This window comes from Apium graveolens, chromosome 4, assembly GCF_009905375.1.
Source record: "Apium graveolens cultivar Ventura chromosome 4, ASM990537v1, whole genome shotgun sequence".
Lineage (NCBI taxonomy): Eukaryota > Viridiplantae > Streptophyta > Magnoliopsida > Apiales > Apiaceae > Apium > Apium graveolens.
The window spans coordinates 162,053,958-162,073,696 of record NC_133650.1 but is presented as its reverse complement, the minus strand read 5'-3'; positions in this window follow the sequence as shown (position 1 = coordinate 162,073,696).

Sequence of the window (19,739 nt, the reverse complement as noted above, 5' to 3'; positions counted from 1 at the left end):
CCATCTTCCTGTCAGTATCCACATACGACGGTATAGACCTTGACAATTCCTCAAAATTACCCACATAATCTGTTACCGACATGTTCCCTTGCTTTAATTCTAAAAACTTCAGCTCCATTTGATCCTGAACAAACTGAGGAAAATACTTTTCTAAAAACAATTCCTTAAACCTTTCCCAAGTAATAACATCTGTACCTTGCAATGTCTTCACCATCTCCCACCAATAGGTGGCTTCATTCTTCAGATAGTAACTTGCAAACTCAACCTTTTGTTCCTCCTTTACTTTCACTAAGGCAAATGCCTTCTCTATTTCCTTTAACCACACATTTGCTTCAATTGGCTCTAAGGAACCCTTGAATTCTGGTGGGTTTACTGCCTGAAAAGTTTTGAAAGTTACATGGGGGTTGGTCTGCCTTTGTTGTTGTTGTGCCAGGTGAACTGTTTGTTGGGCCAAGATTTGAAGAATCTGGGCTATTGCTGGGTCTATGGGTCCTGGGTTCACATTTGGGTTTATATCATCTTGGTTGTTATTGTTGTTGGTTCCTTCATTCTGGGTGTTGGTGCGGGTATTTCTTCTGGGAGGCATTTCATGTAAAGAATCAAACAACTTATTCAGCTTTTGAATCAAATCTTTGTATAAAAGAAAAGTTTTGTAAAACAGAGGTATCTCTTTTTTGAAAACAGTTGTAACTAAGCAAATTGCATGCTTCTTTACAGAATATAAACAGTCATGGAAAACAGGGTACATGGTATCACAGGGGTATAACTGGTGCAATAGATAAGGTAAGATAAAACAGGTGCAATAAAATAAATGACAGTGCTGGAAAGGAAAAAGGTATTGATATATATAGATCAAAAGTTTTAGGTAATACAAGCGTAAAGACGCTTCGGAAGTAAAAGCAAAAGGGTACAACAACCTACTCACTAGTCATCATAGATAGTCTATAAAGACAACTCAAAAGTCTACTGATACACACTACACACTATTGTACATACTACATAACCATAACAACACTGCTCAGCATCTCCATCTCTAAATCTCTGACTCATGGCAAATCTGGACCTCCAATCTCCTCAAGCTCCTCTAGAACCCACTTAGCCCACTCCACTAAGAAATCAGGAGTGATGTCCTCATGTGTAACCTCAGCAATCCTCACAGCAGCTGCTCTACGAAATGCCTGGAGCCTCTCCCTAAGTCGCCTCTCACCACTCCCCATCTCTCTGGTACGCATGATATGCAATAACTCCTGGATCTGACCTTGTAGGAATCGCTGCTCCATAAGGCAAGCCTCAAACTGATGATATGGGATAGGATATGAAGAGAACTGGAAAGGTACTCCTGTGACTGAATGACTAGTAAAGCCTGAATTAGCAGGTGGGGGTCCTCTGACAGGTGGCCTCATGCCTGGAGGTGGAATAGCCTGCAGTGGTACGGGCTGCAATACAGGTGGAGGTAGTATAGCCAACACTGGTGGAACAACAGGACGTGGATCCGAAGATGGCACTCCAACTGAAGGCTCTGACTAATCAGCTGATACGGGAATAAAAGAGTCGGCCATCGCTGCTATCTGAAATCATATCGCAATATCAGAATCTCAACCCATAACGCGAATTACACTAATACCTGATATACCGAAGCACTCAACCTCTCGACGTTCTATCTTTCTATTCCTTACTTCTAATCCTAACCCTCTACCCATTCCCCTCAACCTAGGCTTGTGTCAGTGACTTATAATCATGTAGTTCTGATACCAAACCTGTGGCGCCCTCCAAACCCGGGTCAGAAGTTTGGGGTCCACACACACATACACATACCTTATTTATAACCTGCTTATAAGAATAATAAAGATAACAATAATATGCAGTGACCCTATTTACCAATTACCACGGATCGCAACAGGCTAAAGTATGCACACAAGCCACACATCTACTTATATTACATATCGTTCAAATCCCAATCATTCAAACTCAAACTGAGTATTAAACTTTATTACAAACTTTTACAGACTTAAATTATTCCAAAAGAAGCCTACTAGCTCAGCTTTTTTAACCTGAACCCCTAGCTTTCGCGCTGGACTGGGGATCCTTGTTACCAACTGGTTCTTTTTTAGCTGGAAAGAATATAAACAACATCGCACAAATGAGCTAACTAGCTCAGCAAGTCAAAATGACAAAACTGAAAATAATGATCATCAATAGAACATAATTATGATATCAAGTGAACAATGATTTATGATTTAGAATTGGATATTATACTTTTAACTTAAAAAAACCAAGGTTAGGCTGCTGATCAGTCACGCACTAACCCCGAGCAAGGCACACAACATTGCTCTAACTACTGGATCCAAGGCACACATTGGCCTAACTTGACCATTATATGGTCTGACCACGAATCTGGTCCACAATTTTATAAAACCAATCCAATTCTAACATAATAACTGAATAAGCAATAATAAACAATAACCAGAATCATTAACAACAATGAGTGTTTAATAATGAAAGGGTGTCAATCCTTGTAAGGATCAATAAGGTAATTTCAAAGCTTGGATGCTGGGTAATGAAAGAATTGGATAACAAAGGAATCAATGTTTCAGGGTTTCAAGGATTTGGTCTTCAAAGCATAAGATATCGTGGATTGAGTATATAAGTAATTCAGTTCAGCGTTTGGTATTTAGTTTATATGTATTTGTGGAGTAGTATCGTAGATTCGTGGTTCGTGTTTGGGTATACAACAATCAATGGTCTAGAAAAAATCAGGTTACGGCTCAAGATCAATAACTGGAATCAGGGTTTAGGTTTATGTGCTTCAAAGCACTTGCAATATCACAGGATTATCAAGTACCACAATATCTCGAGAAAGTTCAGAATACTTGCCTGGTACTAGCTTACTATTCTGCTCTCGCTTCCAATCACAATCGTCTTACTCCTCAACTACCTGTTTTCCTTTCCTACGCCTTGCCTCTTCTGCTCACATATCATAAATGTCACACCCCCAACTAAAATAGCAAAATAATTATAGCTATTACATCATTTTAATGAGTATTACACAACCAAAATCCAAGATCTTACAGTTTAGGGTTTGGAACAGCCCAACACTACCAACTATTACATCTGATTACAAATACCGAGTCCTCACACAACTATTATTACTTATTCTACCTGAGCTCGAACATAAGCATCAGCATCACAGGTCTTACGGGCAGTCTGCTTGAATCTAACCATGGCTGCTAGCTGTAATATCAGGGTAAAGCAAGAAGTGAGCCAAAAGCTCAACAAGTGCTAACAATACAACGCAAAGCATAAATCGAGATATACCTTTAGGAATGACAATGGAATGACATAATCAATGATAATCGAGAGATAAAACTTATGTGAGTTGGCATCATTTTGCTTGCATCAAAACAAATTTTAAAACCATTCTTAATCAAAATCATTTTATGACGCTACGGATTACAGCCGGTGATCAGCCGCGAAGTAATCCCGAACCTCGCTGGGTTCTAAAACATTATTGGGAATCCCTAGGCAACTTTTAAGCCTAATATAAGTGTGGAAAGGACTCGCGTCTCAGTCCAGATCCACCATTCAAGAAAACATTTGTCCCCCTTTGGGACTGAAAAATCCACCTTTTATTCATTTTGAAAACTGATGCCGATTTATGACAAAATCTCTTTTGACTGAAATCATTTTTTTTTATCAGGGGATTATAGATCAACTTGAAACACTGGAAATATGACACTAAATCTCAGGGCCATGATCCACTAGACTTTACTATATTAGGGTAATCGAGAGATTTCCATAAACAAGAATTTTGACAAGGAAATTAAGCAAGGCTACTGGATAATATGAAAGAGTAATGCCAAACTAGGCTTAAAGCAATGGTTGTAGACAAGGTATAGGTATTAGAACATCAAGAAGATAAGCATCACTGGTTCCAATAGGATAGAGGTGCTAAAATATAAAGGAAGTGATCATCAGCTCAAGATATAACAGGGTATCAAGCTTTAGGGTAAGGATAGGGTTATCAAACAATCATGAATGAATTTAAGAAAAGATTGGCTTTTAGGTATCAAGATAAAGTTTCTATCGAGGTTATTTTAAGAGTTGAATCAAAGCATCAGGGTGCAACATCAAGATTTCTCAGGGATCAATAGCATGATAATCAAAAGGATCTATAAGGTATTATAATACATCTCTATTTTATCATGGCATTAAACTATCATGAAAGACTTTTGAACTACTTGCAATACGTACTCGAGGGTTCATGGCATCTCTATGTAACTCAAAGATAAACAAAAGATACTCTTGATTTAAATATATCAAAATGACTCAGGATAATTGCATCGATATATATATATGAACTGTTTACAGTAAATGCGAAGGTCAAGTTGAATCACTTGCCTTGAGATAGACTGGTCTGGTCTGACTGGTAGGAGCAACAACTGGAGCTTCACTCGACTTTTATGGCAAGTTTTCCCTCGTCTCGAGATCCTACATAAATAATAATAATCCTCATTATAATATATTATTTCCATCTTAACCTATTTACAACCCGAAATTAAACATGGATGGCACTTAGGCCTATACACACTTAATTCATATCCACCATTTATATTTTCAAATGTACACACGTAGCCACATAATCACATATCGTATATTAATACCAAATAACATCATATACACCATAATGCCACACTAGGCTTGGATGATCTCGACTCACCACTTAAGTTACTTGGTCGCTAACTAAACGAAGTCTTCGTATTTGGGCTTCCTAACTCAATGTGCCTTTCCTAAATTATCCAAAACCTATTGACCCTCACTTGTGCCTTTTGTTCTACTGACCTTATACTATCTTACAACTATGGTGGTCGACCTAATACTCACTTCTAAGTGTCCTAAAACTATGTGATAAGTGAAAGTGCTCACTGGTGCAAATTTCAGAATGGTAACTAAGGTTTCTTGAGTGCATTAGACACTCTTAAACTACAAGTTTTTCTTCAAAATTTTTACACAAGACTCTCCTGACCTAAGGGCATCTCAAAAGCTTGATGTGGCTCAAAGGCCTGGCTTGGGCCTTCTTGGGCCTAAGCTAAAAGTCCAAGGTACCCCTGTTTTTCTGGGCAGAAAATGCCCTGACTTGAATTAACTTGTGACACATGGTTCTAGCTCATATCCTATGAACTATGGTTGGAAAAACTTCTCTGACATACCCTCTAACTAAGGCCCAATTGGGCCTAATGAGGGCCTACCCATGACATGGCCAAATCTCCCTATTTCTAAGTTGCAACAAAACTGTCCCCTGCTGGACAGATTTTGTTATTCTACTTGTGCACCTAACCAAATGACATGCAAACCTCCAACCAACTCCTAAAACCTATTATATACTCCCCATACTAACTTCTGGTGGCTTGGGCCTCAAAGTGCACATCAATGACATGGTCAAAACTCACTCTAAACCTCAGGGTACTAAACTGATTTTTCTGCAGAAACTATAACTCTCATTTTCCAAGGTTTTGACTTGACAAACCCAATTATCAACAACTAAATACTTAAACCAAGACCTATACTTGGTATTCTACTGAACTAACTCCCTTTTTCTCAAAATACCCTTGGTGAGATCATCCTTACCTAAGGTGCAATTATGGCAAAACAAAAGAGACTACTCTTAACAAATCGCAAATCTTCATGCTTTTGAAACAACAAGATATATATTTTTATAAAAGATAACCACAAATTATTACCATGCAACAAGAAGCATAAATCAATATTATCACATTATTCCTACTGAAATTAAGGCTCACTAACAAAATCTTTTCCAAATGATCAAAATCTTACAACAAACTAAGAGAATTCCACATGCATGCATGCCTTCGGGTTTTTCAAACCAAAACAACATATTTTCTACATATATTCCATCTTAAAATTGACATGCAAGCCTAGCATAAGGTATACCTAGATGATCACTTAGCATGCAAGGAGTTTTATCAAATTTTCACCACAAAATTCAAGTCATTATCACATAAACATGCAAAAATTGAACAAAACAACAAGAATGATTTCAAGGACCATTCATTCGGCTCCCATATGGTCATGGCCGAATGAAATGGATGGAAATGGCCATTAAATCATCAAGAGTTTCCTTCTCAAGACTTGGCACTTATCCATTTATTGTAGTCCTCTCGAAAACAACCTTAAATCCATAAGAATCAAGATTGTATTTTGAGTTTCACTAAAACCTTTACATGCAACCCTTAAACTTAAACTTTCTACTCAAAACTCTTTGAAATATGAATGATCATGATATAGGAAGTAATATTTACTTGTATGGAAGGTGGAAACTTGAATGTGGAATGAAGAAAAGGGGAGGGGGTAGGTTTTCGGCTAAAAACCCGAGAGGAGAGGGGGAGGGCCGAGAGGAGAGGGAGGAGGGAGGAGAAGTGTGGAAATGGTGGAGTGAAAGTGGTGTGTTTGTCATGTTTACTTGGTTTTTATTTGCCCATAAGTGAGTGGATGAGAGAAATTACAATAGTAACCTTCCAATCTTAGTTAGGTAGATTTGCATGCAAGGACAAAATAGTAATGTGGCTAGAAAAATGAAAGTGAGTGGGGTTGGAATTGCCCTCCTTGCCCCTTGGTTGAATGGAAGAGAGTTTGCATGCAAGGGTAATCATGTAATTTGATAATTATTAAGCAACTAATTTCCAAAGATTTATTTTATATAATAAAATACAAGTTCAAAAATTATAAAATTTATACCATAAAATAACTTGGATTTTTAGAGACTTTATAAAATCATTTTCAAAATTTTGTGAACAAAATGTCTTTTAAAAGAAAATTTTTCCAAAGCTTAGAATATTCCTTATAAATCAAAAATAAAGAAATTAAATAAATTCTTGCTTTGAAAAATCATATACTACCCAAAGCAAATTTATAATGCAGAAATTTTCACTCACACAAACGTACAAGCATTGAATATATTTTTATTTAACTTAATATTATTCACAAATAATATTACATAAAATGCCGGTCGTAACATCCTCTCCCCCTTAAGGGATTCTGTCCCCAGAATCTAAGAGAACAGATGAGGATACCGGGAACGCATATCAGACTCTAACTCCCAAGTCGACTCTTCGACCTTAGGGTTCCTCCAAAGTACTTTCACTAACTTTACTGATTTATTTCTAAGACTCTTTACTTGCCAGTCGAGTACTTTAACCGGTTGCTCCACAAATGACAGGTCTGCCTGAATTTCTACAGGTTCATATTCTATCACATGGCTAGCGTCAGGATTGTACTTCTTAAGCAACGACACATGGAACACATTATGCACATGCTGATACTGAGGTGGTAAGGCCAACTCGTAGGCCACCTTTCCTACTTGACTCAAAATCTCAAAAGGACCTACGTATCTAGGTGCTAACTTTCCTTTCTTGCCAAATCTTATCAACCCTTTCCTAGGTGACACTTTTAGCAACACAGCTTCGCCAATTTGGAATTGAACATCCTTACGCGCTGGATCCGCATACTTCCTCTGTCTATCTTGAGCAGCAAGCAACCTTTTCTGAATTAACTTGACTGAGTCATGCAACTGTTGTACCAATTCTGAGCCGAGAATTCTTCCTTCTCCTACTTCATCCCAACTTGTTGGTGATCTACATTTTCGGCCGTACAAAGCTTCATATGGCGGCATGCCGATACTGGAATGATAGCTGTTGTTATATGAAAATTCAATTAATGGCAGGTGGTCGTCCCAACTTCCAGCAAAATCGATTGCACAACTGCGCAACATGTCTCCAATTGTTTGAATTGTTCTTTCACTCTGGCCATCAGTCTGCGGGTGATACGCCGTGCTCATATTCAACTTCGTGCCAAGACATTCCTGGAATTGCTTCCAGAATCTTGAGTTAAATCGGGGATCTCTGTCTGAAACTATTGATACAGGTACCCCATGCCTTAATACGATTTCGTGCACATACAGATGAACCAACTTGTCCAGTGACGACTTCTCATTTATTGGAAGGAAATGCGCCGACTTCGTAAGACGATCAATTATAACCCATATTGCGTCATGTCCGGATTTTGTTCGTGGTAGTCCTACTATAAAGTCCATAGCGATATTTTCCCATTTCCATTCTGGAATCTTCAGGGGCTGAATTAATCCGCTTGGTCGTTGATGTTCTGCCTTTACTTTCTGACAGGTATAGCACTTCGCAACCCATTCTGCCACGTCTCTTTTCATATTTGGCCACCAAAAGTTCTTCTTTAAGTCTTGATACATCTTGGTGCTTCCCGGGTGGATTGAAAATTTCGAATGGTGGGCTTCATGGAGGATCTCATTCTTTAATTCAGATACATGGGGAATCCATATTCTGGATGAAAACCTTAGTATTCCTTGCTCATCCCTTTTAGTATTAATCTCTTCTCCAGATAACTGATTTTTCTCTTTTTCCATTACTTCCTCTTGATACTTCTTTATCTTTTCCAGTAGTGTTGGCTGAAAGGTCATTGCATGACAAACTTCTTTGACTTTCCCATAAGCACAAAGTTCCAATTCAAATTTTCCGATTTCTTCGGATAACTCTTTTGATGTTATCATTATATTTAATCTTTCCTTCCGACTCAGCGCATCGGCCACTACGTTCGCCTTTCCAGGATGGTAATTTATCGAACAGTCATAGTCCTTAATCAATTCCAGCCATCTCCTCTGCCTCATATTGAGCTCTTTCTGAGTAAAAATGTACTTTAAACTCTTGTGATCCGTGTAGATTTCACACTTTTCTCCATAGAGATAGTGTCTCCAAATCTTGAGTGCGAACACTATGGCGGCTAGTTCCAAGTCATGCGTCGGATACTTTAACTCGTGCGGCTTCAACTGTCTTGACGCATATGCTATTACCTTACTGTGTTGCATCAACACACAACCCAAACCCTTATGTGAAGCGTCGCTGAATATTACAAAATTCCCTTGATCATCGGGAAGTACCAACACCGGAGCTGTTACCAACTTCTGTTTTAACCCTTGAAAGCTATTTTCACATTCTGCACTCCATTCAAACTTTTGATTCTTTCTGGTTAACTTGGTCAATGGTGTGGCAATCTTCGAGAAATCCTTGACGAATCTTCTATAGTATCCGGCCAATCCTAGAAAACTTCGCACTTCCGTAGGAGTCCTTGGCCTCTCCCAACTCATAACTGCCTCAATCTTCGCCGGATCCACTTTAATTCCATCATTTCCAATAACATGCCCCAAAAATTGAACTTCCTTTAACCAAAACTCACATTTGGTAAACTTGGCATACAACTTCTCTTGTCGGAGTATCTCCAATGCTATCCAGAGGTGCTGCATATGTTCTTCTTCCGATTTAGAATAAATAAGGATGTCATCAATAAATACCACGACAAATTTATCCAAATACTTCTTAAATACTCGATTCATCAGATCCATGAATGCGGCCGGAGCGTTGGTCAATCCAAACGGCATTACTAGGAATTCATAATGCCCATATCTGGTCCTAAATGCGGTCTTGGGAATATCTTCTTCCTTGATCTTTAATTGATGGTATCCCGATCTCAAGTCAATCTTCGAAAAACATTTTGCTCCCTTTAACTGATCAAAAAGGTCATCTATCCTTGGTAGCGGGTAGCGGTTCTTGATCGTTACTTTATTCAACTCCCGGTAATCTATGCATAGACGCATACTCCCATCTTTCTTCTTCACAAAGAGAACAGGTGCTCCCCATGGCGACGTACTTGGTCGTATCACTCCCTTATCCAATAATTCTTGTAGCTGGCTCGCCAACTCTTTCATTTCTGCTGGTGCCATCCTATACGGAGCCTTTGAAACTGGTTCCGTGCCTGGAGCAAGGTTGATCTCGAACTCAATTTGTCGATCTGGTGGTAAGCCTGGTAGTTCGTCGGGAAACACATCGGGGAACTCATTAACTACAGGAATATCTTCCATGCTGGGGCTGCCTCTCTCTGAATCCACTACATATGCTAGGAACGACTCACAACCTTTTCTAAGTAACTTCTTAGCCTGAATAATTGTAAGAAATAGTCGCTCTTGCCTTTGTCCCTTAAATACTACCTTCTCTCCACTCTTCGTCTTTAAATACACTCTCTTGGTCTTACAATTTATCTGAGCGCTATTCTCTCCTAACCAATCCATTCCTAAAATTATATCAAACTCTCCTAGCTTGAAGAGTATCAAGTCGGCCGAGAACTTATATCCCGAAATATCAATCTCACATTTTGGACAAAATTGATTCACAGGAATCTTCTCTTGGTTCGCAATTACCACATTTACTACCTCACTCATAACCGTTTTATCACATTGGATCTTATCAACAAAAGATTCTGATATGAAAGATCTTGTGGCTCCCGAATCAATCAATACTTTGGCTTTGACATTATTGAGTAAAAGTGTACCTGCTATCACCTCAGAATTCTGAACAGCATCTTTCATCTTTAGATCAAATGTCCTTGCTGTTGCTTGCGGGGTTGGTGCGGGTGGTGGAGGTAATGCCAATACCTCAGCTGGCACGCTTGCACTGGTACTTGCCACGTTCATCAGAGCTCTGACTGGTCCTGTTGCCTTACACTCCCTAGCCATGTGTCCAGTCTTCCCACATTTGTAGCACGTAACTCCTGGCTTCGGCATCTTGCACTCATTTGCCAAATGTCCCTTCTGATTGCACCTATAACAGGTCATACTCAGCTTATTGCATACTCCGGGGTGCCTTCTTCCACAGTGCTTGCATTCTGGCCTCTGGAACCTGTTTTCTCCAACTTGCCCTTGGCTTGCCTGATTGTTCCCTTTTGATTCTTGCCTTTTGCCCAAATTTCCTTTCCTTTGAAAATTTCCGCCCTTCTGGAAACCAATCCTCTTTACATTCCGATCTTGCGAACTTCCAGCTTCAGACTTTTCTCCATAAAATGGAACCTTCCTCTTCTTGTTATCCCTCTCTTTCCTTGACTGCATCCCATTATTCTCAATCAGAGCAGCTTTCTGTACTACTCCCGCATAAGTTTCAAGCTCAAACATAGCCACCCTATCTCTGATCCAAGGCTCCAATCCTTGCTGAAATTTCTTTGCTTTTTCTTCCTCAGTGCTGGTATACTTTGTCACAAACCTTGACAACTCAGTGAACTTCTTCTCATATTCCAGTACAGTCATGTTCCCTTGCTTTAACTCAAGAAATTTTAGCTCCATCTGATTCTGCATGTACTTAGGGTAATACTTGTCCAGAAATAACTTCTTAAATCTCTCCCAAGAAATCTGCTGAGTGACTTCCATAGCTTTTACTGATTCCCACCAATAAATGACTTCTCCCTTCAAGAAGTAAGTGGCATACAGCGTCTTCTGATCGTCTCCTAACTGTACCAACTCAAAAGCCCTTTCCATCTCCTTGATCCATGTGTTTGCTATCACTGGATCAGTGGTATCATGAAATACAGGTGGATTCACACTCTGAAAAGCCTTGAAAATGACAATTTGTCTTGGTGGTACTGGTGGTTCAGGTGGTTGATATGGCTCACGGTTATCTTGGTTTTCAATTCGTTGTTGAAGAGTTAGTTGTTGTTGAGCTATAGCATTGGTTTGCTGTTGCAAGGTTTCCAGTAGTTGAAGAATGTTTGGGTCTGTGGTGAAGGTGGTTGTTGGGTTCTTCTTTTTGGGAGGCATGATCCTGAAATAAGAGTTGTGTCATAACAAATATGAATGATAAAATGATTCGAGGGTATCGCATGGCATTCGCATTTACATATGGGGTCAAGTTTCCAAATTAAGCAGATATGATGATAAAAACATAAAATAACAGTTGAGAGCAGATGGAATAATAGCACATAATTATTGAAATTTTAAAGGTCACAGTACATAGGATTGGGACATAGTCTGATTCTAGAAATAACAGGCTTATTTAAAGGAAAGACGGAAACAACTGGGGATTCCATAGAGTTTGATAGTACAACAACATGAAAGGTAAATGGAAAGAACTAAGGCTCCACTCCATCTGAACGGGGCTTGGTAGTCTTTTCCTCTCGAAGCGTCTTCGCAATGCTCTGGAGCTCATCCGCCACCATCTGAATGACATACTGGCTGGTACGGTCCCGGTGCGCTGGCATCTCCTCAAGCTTAGTGTTGACGTACCCAACCAAGGTCTCAAGTCTCGCAATCATCTGCTCCTTGGGCTTCCCTTCGTAGTTTCGGCTGTCCGGATACACGTTCTTCAGTCGGTCTATCAGTCGGTCGTACTTGCCCTGAAGCATGTCGAACTCGCGGCTCAACTCAGCATACACGGAGAAAGCAATAGTGTCGTCCGACCCAGAGGATGACGAGGAATGCGCCCTTTGCTGACAACCAATAAGAGGAGTATTAATAATAATTTACTTTACCTTCTCTCTCGCGTAATATCTATAACCTACACACAAATCCTATAACCTATTTGGGCTGTCCAGGGACTCTAAACCGTAGCTCTGATACCAAAACCTGTCACACCCCCAACTAAAATAGCAAAATAATTATAGCTATTACATCATTTTAATGAGTATTACACAACCAAAATCCAAGATCTTACAGTTTAGGGTTTGGAACAGCCCAACACTACCAACTATTACATCTGATTACAAATACCGAGTCCTCACACAACTATTATTACTTATTCTACCTGAGCTCGAACATAAGCATCAGCATCACAGGTCTTACGGGCAGTCTGCTTGAATCTAACCATGGCTGCTAGCTGTAATATCAGGGTAAAGCAAGAAGTGAGCCAAAAGCTCAACAAGTGCTAACAATACAACGCAAAGCATAAATCGAGATATACCTTTAGGAATGACAATGGAATGACATAATCAATGATAATCGAGAGATAAAACTTATGTGAGTTGGCATCATTTTGCTTGCATCAAAACAAATTTTAAAACCATTCTTAATCAAAATCATTTTATGACGCTACGGATTACAGCCGGTGATCAGCCGCGAAGTAATCCCGAACCTCGCTGGGTTCTAAAACATTATTTGGAATCCCTAGGCAACTTTTAAGCCTAATATAAGTGTGGAAAGGACTCGCGTCTCAGTCCAGATCCACCATTCAAGAAAACATTTGTCCCCCTTTGGGACTGAAAAATCCACCTTTTATTCATTTTGAAAACTGATGCCGATTTATGACAAAATCTCTTTTGACTGAAATCATTTTTTTTTATCAGGGGATTATAGATCAACTTGAAACACTGGAAATATGACACTAAATCTCAGGGCCATGATCCACTAGACTTTACTATATTAGGGTAATCGAGAGATTTCCATAAACAAGAATTTTGACAAGGAAATTAAGCAAGGCTACTGGATAATATGAAAGAGTAATGCCAAACTAGGCTTAAAGCAATGGTTGTAGACAAGGTATAGGTATTAGAACATCAAGAAGATAAGCATCACTGGTTCCAATAGGATAGAGGTGCTAAAATATAAAGGAAGTGATCATCAGCTCAAGATATAACAGGGTATCAAGCTTTAGGGTAAGGATAGGGTTATCAAACAATCATGAATGAATTTAAGAAAAGATTGGCTTTTAGGTATCAAGATAAAGTTTCTATCGAGGTTATTTCAAGAGTTGAATCAAAGCATCAGGGTGCAACATCAAGATTTCTCAGGGATCAATAGCATGATAATCAAAAGGATCTATAAGGTATTATAACACATCTCTATTTTATCATGGCATTAAACTATCATGAAAGACTTTTGAACTACTTGCAATACGTACTCGAGGGTTCATGGCATCTCTATGTAACTCAAAGATAAACAAAAGATACTCTTGATTTAAATATATCAAAATGACTCAGGATAATTGCATCGATATATATATATGAACTGTTTACAGTAAATGCGAAGGTCAAGTTGAATCACTTGCCTTGAGATAGACTGGTCTGGTCTGACTGGTAGGAGCAACAACTGGAGCTTCACTCGACTTTTATGGCAAGTTTTCCCTCGTCTCGAGATCCTACATAAATAATAATAATCCTCATTATAATATATTCTTTCCATCTTAACCTATTTACAACCCGAAATTAAACATGGATGGCACTTAGGCCTATACACACTTAATTCATATCCACCATTTATATTTTCAAATGTACACACGTAGCCACATAATCACATATCGTATATTAATACCAAATAACATCATATACACCATAATGCCACACTAGGCTTGGATGATCTCGACTCACCACTTAAGTTACTTGGTCGCTAACTAAACGAAGTCTTCGAATTTGGGCTTCCTAACTCAATGTGCCTTTCCTAAATTATCCAAAACCTATTGACCCTCACTTGTGCCTTTTGTTCTACTGACCTTATACTATCTTACAACTATGGTGGTCGACCTAATACTCACTTCTAAGTGTTCTAAAACTATGTGATAAGTGAAAGTGCTCACTGGTGCAAATTTCAGAATGGTAACTAAGGTTTCTTGAGTGCATTAGACACTCTTAAACTACAAGTTTTTCTTCAAAATTTTTACACAAGACTCTCCTGACCTAAGGGCATCTCACAAGCTTGATGTGGCTCAAAGGCCTGGCTTGGGCCTTCTTGGGCCTAAGCTAAAAGTCCAAGGTACCCCTGTTTTTCTGGGCAGAAAATGCCCTGACTTGAATTAACTTGTGACACATGGTTCTAGCTCATATCCTATGAACTATGGTTGGAAAAACTTCTCTGACATACCCTCTAACTAAGGCCCAATTGGGCCTAATGAGGGCCTACCCATGACATGGCCAAATCTCCCTATTTCTAAGTTGCAACAAAACTGTCCCCTGCTGGACAGATTTTGTTATTCTACTTGTGCACCTAACCAAATGACATGCAAACCTCCAACCAACTCCTAAAACCTATTATATACTCCCCATACTAACTTCTGGTGGCTTGGGCCTCAAAGTGCACATCAATGACATGGTCAAAACTCACTCTAAACCTCAGGGTACTAAACTGATTTTTCTGCAGAAACTATAACTCTCATTTTCCAAGGTTTTGACTTGACAAACCCAATTATCAACAACTAAATACTTAAACCAAGACCTATACTTGGTATTCTACTGAACTAACTCCCTTTTTCTCAAAATACCCTTGGTGAGATCATCCTTACCTAAGGTGCAATTATGGCAAAACAAAAGAGACTACTCTTAACAAATCGCAAATCTTCATGCTTTTGAAACAACAAGATATATATTTTTATAAAAGATAACCACAAATTATTACCATGCAACAAGAAGCATAAATCAATATTATCACATTATTCCTACTGAAATTAAGGCTCACTAACAAAATCTTTTCCAAATGATCAAAATCTTACAACAAACTAAGAGAATTCCACATGCATGCATGCCTTCGGGTTTTTCAAACCAAAACAACATATTTTCTACATATATTCCATCTTAAAATTGACATGCAAGCCTAGCATAAGGTATACCTAGATGATCACTTAGCATGCAAGGAGTTTTATCAAATTTTCACCACAAAATTCAAGTCATTATCACATAAACATGCAAAAATTGAACAAAACAACAAGAATGATTTCAAGGACCATTCATTCGGCTCCCATATGGTCATGGCCGAATGAAATGGATGGAAATGGCCATTAAATCATCAAGAGTTTCCTTCTCAAGACTTGGCACTTATCCATTTATTGTAGTCCTCTCGAAAACAACCTTAAATCCATAAGAATCAAGATTGTATTTTGAGTTTCACTAAAACCTTTACATGCAACCCTTAAACTTAAACTTTCTACTCAAAACTCTTTGAAATATGAATGATCATGATATAGGAAGTAATATTTACTTGTATGGAAGGTGGAAACTTGAATGTGGAATGAAGAAAAGGGGAGGGGGTAGGTTTTCGGCTAAAAACCCGAGAGGAGAGGGGGAGGGCCGAGAGGAGAGGGATGAGGGAGGAGAAGTGTGGAAATGGTGGAGTGAAAGTGGTGTGTTTGTCATGTTTACTTGGTTTTTATTTGCCCATAAGTGAGTGGATGAGAGAAATTACAATAGTAACCTTCCAATCTTAGTTAGGTAGATTTGCATGCAAGGACAAAATAGTAATGTGGCTAGAAAAATGAAAGTGAGTGGGGTTGGAATTGCCCTCCTTGCCCCTTGGTTGAATGGAAGAGAGTTTGCATGCAAGGGTAATCATGTAATTTGATAATTATTAAGCAACTAATTTCCAAAGATTTATTTTTATATAATAAAATACAAGTTCAAAAATTATAAAATTTATACCATAAAATAACTTGGATTTTTAGAGACTTTATAAAATCATTTTCAAAATTTTGTGAACAAAATGTCTTTTAAAAGAAAATTTTTCCAAAGCTTAGAATATTCCTTATAAATCAAAAATAAAGAAATTAAATAAATTCTTGCTTTGAAAAATCATATACTACCCAAAGCAAATTTATAATGCAGAAATTTTCACTCACACAAACGTACAAGCATTGAATATATTTTTATTGAATAATATTACATAAAATGCCGGTCGTAACAATAAACATCTATCAATAATCGACTCATAGAGTTCTATTCAACACATACTTCTATCTACCCTTCGTTTTACCCAAATCCGATTAACGGATTGAAAGTTATGTAATAGTCAAGTAAACACCGAATAGATAGACTGATAGTTAATCAACAAGTCACATATAGCACATAATACATCACGTACTCAATGATATATTATTTATAAAGAAGTCTGAGGTCATAAATAGGCTTTCGGGTATTTAAAATGATTTTTAAAACATTTTTCGGAATTAAAACGGGTCGTTGGATCAATTTCGGGTTAATAAACAGGGTTCGGTTGGCCAATTCTGGCTCAGAAACATTTTTATACTAATTATCGAGCCTTGGAAATAATTTAGAATAATATTTTAAAGCTCGAAACTATTTTTCGGAATTTTTAAATCATTTTTAAGTAATTATATCTAATTAAATAATTAATTAAAATCAATTAATAATTAATTAAATCAATTAATCAATTAATTTCCAAATTAATTAACCAATTAATCGAATAAAAATTAACTGAAATTAATTAACTAATTAATTCAGATTTATTTCTGAATTAAAAATAATTTTCAGAATTAAAATACTAATTTTTAGAATTTTCAGAAATTAAAAACAAATTTTTATAATAAAAATAAATAGGAAATATGATTTTTAAACATTTTTAAAACAAGAATCCAATTTTTGCAAAGTCTGGAAACCTGGGGGACCAAACTTCATCGTTTTCAAAAGTACAGGGACCAAACTGTAATTTTGCAGTTCCAGTCGCCGGAAAAGTCGGGGGTGGCCGGAGAATTCACCTCCGGCATCCTCCCACCACCATCACCTCCAGAATTAAACTACACAACACCAGGAACCGATATCTGCAATCAAAATTCATTAATAACCCCAGACTTGGCCGGAATTTGATCAAGAAACTCGCCGGTTTCCGGAGGGTTCGACTTAAACTTCAAAACACAACTCCCTTCTCTACAGACCTCGTTGATTCATGAAACTTGTACGACTAGATTGCAAAATTTCACAGAGAATCCAATACACTATACCACAACATCAATCTATTTCAGAATAAGAAACCCCCAAATTTCAATTAAGAACATTCATACGGGTTATAAACCCTAATTTTAAAATTCGAAAATCAAACTCAAATTTGAACATGTTATTGAACTCCAAATCAGACGTATAATATATCAAAATCATCAGGAAAACAAGCTCTACAACATGCAGTCATCAAATCATACAAACAATCATCCGAACAAAAATTCATATTTTTAATAAATTTAATTCAAAAATAAATAAATTTCTAGAAAATAAACCTTTGATTCTGCAGTGAAACAAAGCTCAGAATCTAATAGAACACTTCAAATCCTTCGTTTTGGTTACTCAAGCTTTGAAAACAGAGATTGGTAACGCCTTCGTTTTGCTGTTTGATTCTTAGAACAGTTTTTGTAATTAGGGTTTTTCTCTGAAAATTATAGAATTAACTATCTACAAATGATTTTGATACGAAATAAAATACGGAAAAAGGCTATTTATAATTACGGAAAATTATTATCCCGTTGGATCATTCCGAATATAAAATGGTACGTTTATTTATAAAAACTGATCCAAACGGTATCGGTTTTCAGGATAATTATCCAAATCAGTACAATTTGTACTGCGGTCTTGGTCTCAGCGCCTGGTTACATGTACTACGAAGTGATAATTGGGATAGTTTAATAAAAAGCTCCCGTTTATCGAAAATACGGGTTTTATTGATTTAGCGAAACGAATATTGTATCGAAAATGTTGCGCCGGGACCTGCGCAGAACAAACCGTACGCCGGATCGAAAAAGTCGAAACATGAAATATGCTCGGAATATTACAATTAGGTTAGGAAGGAGTTCTCGGAAGAGTTTCGGGTTCTAAAAATGTAACAACAGATGACGTCGATTGGTTCCCGTTTTTATAAAATAGATTTTAAATACTCGGAAAAAGATTTTATAAATTTCATATGATCCTTATAAATCCATAAATCAACATAAAAATAATTAAGAAGATATGACAATTATCTATGTTTTATTTTAGACATATAAAAATTAAAATACTCAGGTAATATTATTTTTGAATATTCAAGTACAGATAACATTTAACAATTAACTCACAGAATAGATACTGAACACACATAATAATTATTTAATAGCAAAATAATTACACGATATATCCCGGATATTACAGAATGTCACATCCTGATCCTGCACCCGCATTGTAAGTTCACCTTTCTGCACATCTATCAAGGTATGGCCAGTAGCCAAGAAAGGTCTTCCCAATATTATGGGAATCTTCTTATCTTCCTCGAAATCCAGAATAACAAAGTCTGCAGGAAAGAAGAGCTTATCCACCTTTACTAGCACATCTTCCACTATGCCTTTTGGGTAAGTAATAGAATGATCAGCCAATTGTAGAGACATGTAGGTGGGCTTTGGATCAGGCAAGTTTAACTTTTTGAAGATCGACAACGGCATCAGATTGATGCTTGCTCCCAAATCACAAAGGCACTTGTCGAAAGATAACTTGCCAATAGTGCAAGGAATGGTGAAGCTACCTGGATCTTTAAGCTTTGGAGGTAACTTTTGCTGCAGCACAGCACTGCATTCTTCCGTTAGAGCAACGGTCTCAAGGTCATCCAGTTTCACCTGCCTTGAAAGAATACTCTTCATGAATCTCGCATAACTAGGCATTTGCTCCAAAGCCTCAGCGAAAGGTATATTGATGTGAAGTTTCTTGAACACCTTCAGAAACTTACCGAACTGCTTATCCAGCTTTTGTTGTTGCAATCTCTTAAGGAAATGTGGTGGAGGATAGAGATGTTTCTCCCCTGTATTACCTTCAGGAAGAGTATGTTCAATAGTAGTCTTCCTTGGTTCCGCCGCTTTCTCCTTTTGCTTAGTTTCTTCATTACCAACTTCAACTTCTCCTTCTTTTGCTTTTTCAGCATCAGCGACTTTTCCAGACCTTAAGGTAATAGCCTTGACTTGCTCTTTAGCTTCCTTCCTGCCTGGCACTTCAGTGTCACTGGGAAGTGTGCCAGGTTGATGATTGAGCACTGCATTGGCTATTTGACCAATTTGATTTTCCAAGGTCTTGATAGAAACTGCCTGACTCTTGCACAATAGCTTAAGTTCCTCAAAATCAGCACTAGTGGGTGCAGCTGCACCTCCTTGTTGAGGATA